This window comes from Sinohyriopsis cumingii, chromosome 5 (genome assembly GCF_028554795.1).
Source record: "Sinohyriopsis cumingii isolate HCF-2022 chromosome 5, ASM2855479v2, whole genome shotgun sequence".
Classification (NCBI taxonomy): domain Eukaryota; kingdom Metazoa; phylum Mollusca; class Bivalvia; order Unionida; family Unionidae; genus Sinohyriopsis; species Sinohyriopsis cumingii.
The window spans coordinates 145,380,412-145,388,269 of NC_142965.1; positions in this window are offsets into that span (position 1 = coordinate 145,380,412).

Genomic DNA, 7,858 nt, shown 5'->3' on the forward strand with positions numbered 1-7,858 from the left:
GCTAAATCCGGATTGAGAAAATTCGTTTAAATAGTCGAGTGCTTTGCTGAAAGAGGATGAACCACCTAGTCCAAAAATAACTATGATTGCGGATCGTTCGTAAACTATGAACGTTTCACCGCGTTTGTGGATTTGCCGTGGAATGGGTATTTTCTCGTCATTTGTGACAATCCATTAAACTTAATGATGTTTTTTCCATCCCTTTTGTCAATGAATATGAAATGTTTTAAAGGCAATAGGTGGCAAAGATCGATCTTAAGTTGATATTGTTAATGTATTGTGACCTAAGGAAGAAAATGAAACAAATTACCAACGCAAGTAGCATTCGTTGCTCCATTGGGCTCTGATGGGCTGGGCTGAGGTCAACGGGAATTAACATTACGGTTGCCATCTTGTAAGTTTGGGGGTCTGGGTTCAGTGGAAATTTAATGTTAAAATGTCTATGGGTTTAACATGTGGGTGATATTCTGAGGGCAGTGTGAGTTCCATTACAAAATTTCCATATGTTTAACGTGTGTGGCAGTCTAGGGTCAATGGGAATTCCAAGTTAAAATGTTCCTAGGATTAATATGTGAGTGGGAGTCTGAGAATCATCAGGGGAATTTATTGATTTAGCGCCCAGAGAAAATACAATATGAAAATTATTAACCATTTTACTAGTGTCAACTCCCCATTTGATTGAAGATCACCCACACCTGCCAATCAAAATACTTATTGAATGACCAATGCATATACTTTCTAACCAATAAGACATTTTGGTAAACAGTACCCACACTGATTAAATACTTTGACTGGCAATCACCCAGTCAACTATTGACCGACATCCTCACATATTAACCAATGCGCCATATTTAATGACAAACACACACATATACTTACGAATGCGGCCGTTTTGATTGACCAATACCTGCAGTTACCATCACTATACACACAAACATAGTTATATGTTATTGAAACGACTAAGAGTATGGAGAGAAAAATTTAGGAGTGTTTATCACAGTTTAATCAGGGTGTGTGTTCTATATTCCAGGCAGAAAAAGCAAACACTTGACGTCACTTTATATATATATATATATATATATATATATATATATATATATATATATATATATATATATATATATATATATATATATGGCTGAAATGGAGACATTTTGTTGGGTTACGCCTGCACTGCATCGAATACTACTTATACCCTGTGTGTTATTGCGACTAATTAAACTACCGTAGAGAATATACTCCAACGGAGAATGACATGTAGCTTTCGGGGCTCCACTGGGCGCTGATGGGCTGGTCTGGGTCAATGATAATTAACATTCCGGTTGCGATCCAATAGGATCTTTAGACTAACCCGTACAGAATGACCTGGATTTTGATTTGGCTGTTTCCGATTTCTTATCCTAGCAAGAATTTTGCCGGTACTACCTTCTACTTTTCCATCATTGGCAATCTATGATTATTCGAAAAAGAAACATTAGCAAGAGATAGAGACAATTTACAACGTCATACAGAAGAAAAACAATAATTTATTTTTCAAACACAACAAGAATATGTAAAAGGAAAGAAACAAGCGAGAAAAAACACTGAACAGTGAACATGAAATAAAAACAAAATCGCATGAGAGACCCCGGATACAATTACTATTGTGACAAGTGTGATGTTGGATGCCAGATGATGTGAACCTCGCCTGAAGCTAGGAACAATGGATCGTTAATGGAATTGTCATCATTATCCTGCAGTCAAGTCTTCTTTGAAGACTTTCTTTTAAAGCCAGAAAAAGATATTGATTTACTTTCTAAAAGTCCAGGATCCATAATCATTTATATGTAAGTGGGAAACATCGTACATGGATCCAAAATCATTTATATGTAAGTGGGAAACATCATACATGGATCCAAAATCATTTACATGTAAGTGGGAAACATCATACATGGATCCATAATCATTTATATGTAAGTGGGAAACATCATACATGGATCCATAGTCATTCATATGTAAGTGGGAAACATCATACATGGATCTATAATCATTTATATGTAAGTGGGAAACATCATACACGGATCCATACTCATTTCTATGTAAGTGGGAAAAGTATGCATGGATCCATGATCATTTATATGTAAGCGGGAAACATCATACATGGATCCATATTCATTTATATGTAAGTGGGAAACATCATACATGGATCCATAGTCATGTATATGTAAGTGGGGAAACATCATACATGGATCCAAAATAATTTATATATAAGTGGGAAACGTACGATATAAAGATCTAATGAGTTTTTTGGATATGCTCTGAGAAGAATGCCGAAAACATCTGGAGTAACATATATGGTTAAAGGCTCTTTTCCACAATATTTCGAAACTGAAACATATCAACAATTTGTGCTCCTCTATTTGCCTGTAATTCGTTGATATGACCCCGATGCTATGCGAATGGATCAAAGGGGAACCTTCTATCAAGCTCACTCTTCAGACGCTTTCAATTATCAGAACAGAAGATACTACATGCTGGAAAAGAATAATGGATTGGATTTTATTTATTCGATGGTTGGATTTTTGAGAATCCACCGATTGTGTAAGAATTTCAGGATTCCCCACCTGATATATTGATTTTGAATCAAAATCTCTTATTAGAATTGAACTAAAAACTCTTATTAGAATTGAACTATGGAACTACAACAAAACAACGTACAAATGAACCAGACGTACCAATGATACCAGACGTACCAATGATACCAGACGTACCAATGATACCAGACGTACCAATGATCCAACGTACCAATGATACCAGACGTACCAAGGATCCAACGTACCAATGATACCAGACGTACCAATGATACCAGAGCTTGGAAATTATAATATACTAAGTGGTGAAAATGTGCAAACGCAAATAAGACGTTTCAAAACATATCCAGAATTTCGACGAATCGTAGAATACTAGGATGTGCTGGAAAATGAATCTGCAAGACAATTTGTTTGGAGGACGTACCAATGCTAAACGCTTGTTGTACAAATTTCAAGGAGAACAAATTAAAGAAATTACTGTTTGTTTGTTTTATGCTTGGTTGTGCAAATGTGCTCGATTGCCAACCGGCGACCCTGAAATTTTGACGAATACATTGAAGAGAAACACCTTCTCTAGGAAGAAGGTTTGATCAAATGTCAAGTTCTTTTACTACCGAGCTTATTACATAGCGGTGCGACGGCTCCGGTGGCCTATTGGTAAGAGCGTCCACCTCGGATGCGTGAGGTTGTGGATTCTATCCCCCGCTGTGTCATACTAAAGACTTATACAAAATGGTACTAACAGCTGCTTGGCTTGGCGCTCAGCATTAAGAGGTTAGTGTTAGGACTGGTCGGCCTAGTGTCAGGATAATGTGACTGCGTCGGACATCATGATAGATGTCTGCAAAATAATGCCCCAGTGCTAGACATCACTATAAACTGCCATACTACAGAAATCGTAACTATATGGCTGAAAAATTGATAAAGCTACGTTAAAAATCCAAATCACACACCCATAACGGTGACTATAAATTTACATTGACAATGAACCCAACCAGTCTCACAGTAAATTCTCCTTGCCCATTAAACCTGGCAGAGCCATGGAGCCAGACATTTTTGCCCGTTGAACCAGGCCAGGGGTGTGTGGCTACTAAAAAGGGATACTACTCAAACTATTGTGCTTGTATTTTGTGTGTGTGTGCCTTTTTTATGGCTTTCACAACTGAAACTTAAATACCCAGATATAATGTAATGTAACCATCTCTACTCTCTCTTGAGTGATTGTGAGCACTGCTAATTTTTCGTTTGTTAGTAAGTGTGATGTTGGTCAATCCAAATGACGTGTTGGTTAGACGATTTATGTGTTTGTCAGTACATGACTGGGTTTTGGTCAGACAAACGGCATTTTGCTTTGTAGGTCAGCAGAGGTGTACGTTAAACCTATGAAAATTTAATTATTATCTGAGTACCACTGTTGTTAAATTTCTCTTAATCCCAGACCCCCACCCACATGTTGAATGCGTAGTGTCAACATTCCGTTGCCCAGACTCATACTGTCATTTTACATCTATGGACATTTAAACATGGAATTCCGTTTGACCATATACTACCATGCTTCAAGGATGGCGACCGTAGTGTTAATTCACATTAAACCACAGTTGTCCCATCTGACCCCAGTGTTTCCCCATATACTACTAAAGCTAAATGATCTTGATTTGTAATTTTGGCTTTGGCGAGAATCCGGAAGCAGAATTTGTGGATTTTCTGTCTAGATCTTTTGCCACCGTACTAATTTCTATGTAAAGTCCATCCCACCTCCCTCTAAACTCATACCCCAACCTCTTCGTTAATTCATGGTTATGCCTTTGGATACCATACCTATGTTTTTAAGACGTGATACAACAGAGATTTAACAATCACCGTCCGCCATAGATTTTGACAAATATTCACAAGCCACAGTGCTTTTGACAAATATTTTATAATTTTAGTATTTTAGAATGACTATAAACCAAGCATCCATTGTGGGAGATCAGAACAATATGTTAATGCAATGTCCCGAAATTACTTTTCAGAGATGTAGGAATTTCCAGCTTAAAATGTCAACATGTGTTGCGTATGTGCGGAAGTAAAATAATGAATGACGCTTTTACTTAAACTATATTTTTGGCAGTAATTAATGCTCTTAAACTTCCTATATTTGACGATTATACTCAGTCTAAAGGCTCTGCGCTTAACATAGTCTCTGCTTTTTTCGACTCTGTTACACCTTAAGAGTATCATGAACAATTCTGAACACGCTGCGTGTAAAGTATACCTGGGGGTATACTTTTGAGGTTAAAACACAAAAAGTCAGGTTTCGTTAGGTGCCTTACCCAAGAAACACTCTGTAGACGATTTATTTATTTATTTATTTAAAGTAGCCTTTATACTAGAATTTGATTTTACAACGACTTAAATCCTTTTGCACTTATATATATAGCATTATACGTGTCTTTTCTACGTTCATATGCAACTGAGAGTCCAGGTTCTTCTGTCACTGTAATAAGTATTCTGAGGCTGAAAATAATTAAGCATACCACGTTCATTTAAATAAAGAACATTTACATAATATCAAATGAATTTCGTGTCCAACAATTCCAGAAAACATGTAGAATTAATCACACACAGGGTACTAGTATTTATTACAATGGATTGTTACTAAATTGTCGTCATTTAAGACATGCCACGTCTTACGCTTTAACTTCGAATTTGTGTGTACTCAAATACATCTCCTTCGTTCTTTCTGAAGAAAAACATTTTCCGAGTCAAGAAACGGTAGCATAGTATTTAAGAGTCCTGTGTCAATATATAACACTAAACTAAAAGTTCGAATTTTATTTGCTTCGATTCTTGCATCTCTGCTGTCCACTGCTTACTGGCTCTTAAAACAATCGCCATGAACTTTCATGTACTATACTACAATAAATGAATAATAAAAAACATTTAGTATATATATATATATATATATATATATATATATATATATATATATATATATATATATATATATATATATATATATATATATATATATATATATATATATATATGTATATATATGTGTGCAAATTTTATTCAAAAATGAAGAATATTAAGCAAATGCATTTTTATCTGCAGTGATGACATTTGTTAGATGGTTCTGCTGGCCTTGTAATTATTTGTAATTATAATAAATGACGTATTTCTCCTTTCGACCATGCGTTGATCGATTAATGTTCATTCCATCTGTGGTCTGGTTAATTCTAATTCATGTTCGATTCTAATTCATGTTCTAATTCATGTTCGATGTGTTTAGCTGTGCTTAACCTAAAAATTGTATCCATGTTTTTGAAACGAAGCGTGGTAGTCCACCAAAGGATTGTATAACTGTGTAACTCAATTATATGTATTATCCCTTAAAATCTAAAGCAAATTACGAGCTAGTAAATATTTAGCAACTTCACTCATTTATTATCTAATTCACATAACAATGTATTCTATCCCATAACATATTTGATCTAAACGTCTCTGTGCATTATAGGATATTAAATGCTGTTGATAACCGTTGTAGTTTTCTTTTTCATCGATATCAGTTTATTGTATGAAGGCTTTTACAATATTTACAATATTCATACATCCAATGGCCTACCACCTATTGTTTCATCAACTGCTTCAACATTAAAGTGTATTTCTTTCATTTTTTCTTATTTTGCCTCCAGTGATTCTTGACCTTATGAAATTGTCCCAAAGCAGCAACAACAGACTTTTAAGTTCCTCACTTTTTACTCTTTTTATTCCTAAATCGAGATGATAACCCAAACACCTTTATAAATTTGTATTTTTCCTCAGCACGCCTGCTTTTTGCAAGCTCTACAGGCGTCTTTCTCTAATTAGAAGAGAATAGTCCAGAGTGATGCTAGCTTTTATATTTTCGTAAGGTCTTTATTTTTTACCGAAGCAATCCCATTCAAACACAGTGCTTTTCAACTAGAAATAAATTTTCCTGACATGTTTGTTTAATTTTCTGTATTGAAATTTCTTTGTACAAAATCATGTCTATTTTTTACTTTTATTTTTTACCAGCATGTAATGACAAGTGCCCTAATTGTATATATTGATCACAACCGAAAGAATATTGGCATTGGGACTACATTTCTTATTACTGCTGTCCTTTCAATCTTAATTGCACTTTGTCTCAGCTCTGCCATGTTTATATGTCCAGGACTTTGTCTCAACTCTGTCATGTTTAGTTGTCCAGGACTTTTGTCTCAGCTCTGTCATGTTTATTTGTCCAGGACTTTGTCTCAGCTCAGTCATGTTTAGTCGTCTAGCACTTTTGTCTCAGCTCTCCCATGATTTTTGTCTAGGACTTTGTCTCAACTCTGCCATGTTTAGTTGTCTAACACTTTGTCTCACCTCTCCCGTGATTAGTTGTCTAGGACTTTGTCTCAACTCTACTATTTTGTTGTCTAGGACTTAGTCTCAGCTCTGTCATGTTTTGTTGTCAAAGACTTTGACTAGGGCTTTCCAGTTTTCGAGTCTTTGAGGTTCTGGTCTTCGACGTTGGAATTTGTCTTGCCCTCGCTGTATTAGCCAATGTATCCAGTTTGGCTGTCTTTACTGTTGCGCCCTTTTTGTCTTTGCAGTTAGACCCTGAGACATTCCAATATTCATTTACCTCCAGCTTCATTCGAAAAATATTGCTCTAGTATTTGATATTTGAACCTATCTATATTTTATTTTAGTTTTTATAGGTCATCGATCGTCGGACCTGACTTAATGTCTTTACTGCTGACTTAATGTCTTTACTGCTGGACCCTTGTTATGGATATCTATATTTTTTAACTTTCTGTAGATGATTGTATATATTCTGTGTTTCACTTTTGCCAACTGGGTTACATAGGATCAACAAATAAAACCATTCATAATGATATATATAAGAACCTGTTTACGAGTTTGGGGTTATTTTCCCTTGGAAGGGTCGTTCGGGTGGGTTCTTTTACTTCGTGTGGGTATTGCAAAATGTAATGTAGTAAGTAGAATAAACTTGCTTTGTATGCCCGTATGCGTCTATATAAGATGAGAACTGACCAATTAATTCATTCCTAATTCGGATTTATTCTTATTTCGGATTCTTATTTCATATGCTCGTGTGTTATATCAGTCTGCATATGTGTTTAATGTTGTGTTTAAATATAATTTTCGAGGAGACATTTGTCTGGATTTATTTTTAAAATTACGAAGTGCTCATTGGACAAAAATATTATTCTTTGATTATTGTGAATTTATTCAAAGGAGTTCTGGACAATGCCAATTTAATACACCAGGAC